The sequence below is a fragment of the Carassius gibelio genome, chromosome A3 (assembly GCF_023724105.1).
Source record: "Carassius gibelio isolate Cgi1373 ecotype wild population from Czech Republic chromosome A3, carGib1.2-hapl.c, whole genome shotgun sequence".
Lineage (NCBI taxonomy): Eukaryota > Metazoa > Chordata > Actinopteri > Cypriniformes > Cyprinidae > Carassius > Carassius gibelio.
The window spans coordinates 14,645,840-14,646,634 of NC_068373.1; positions in this window are offsets into that span (position 1 = coordinate 14,645,840).

Here is a 795-nt window from a genome sequence, read left to right on the forward strand (position 1 = left end):
TTACTATATATATATATATATATATATATATATATATATATATATATATATATATATATATATATATATATATATATATGAATAATACAACTTAATGTTTTGTTCTACATAAATACAGTAATACCTCAACCATGAATTTAGCAACTTTTAAAAAGTGCATCAAAAGTGTGTTTCTTAACAAGCATCAACATTATATTTATATAATAATAATAATAATAATAATAATAATAATAATAATAATAATAATAATGAATATTATATATATTTTTAATTATAATATAAAAAATAAAAATAGGGCAGCTTTAAAACTAATGTCTCAGGTATCATTGTGTTAATTTATGGTTTAGAACAAAGTGTCAGTGTATTTTGGAGGAATTCATGAATGAAATATAACTGCGGGATTGCTCATTTAAGAGAATTTCAAAACTCTTTTATTGACAGGTGGTTCTGGAATGTCTTTTACGAGGAAGAACTTTCTCTCTGAATTACTCATTTCCAAGTGTAGAAGAAGAAGTTGAAGAATAGCAAAAACATGGTTTTGGAAGTGGTAAAAAAAAAAAAACTAAACAATTTGGACTTTTTGCTTACTTGAGCAAAGTGTATGAGAGGTCAGCTGTAATAACTCTTGTGCAAATCAAAAGGAATGTCACTCTGTGGCTACAAATTCCAAACATATTGCCCTAGCCACAAGTTCTTCACACTCACTCAGCTGTTTTTATTTCAACAATGATTAAAATGCAATTGCATCTCTCAGCCACCAAAGGGTTAACTCAAGTGTTTGTGCAGGGCTTTTGA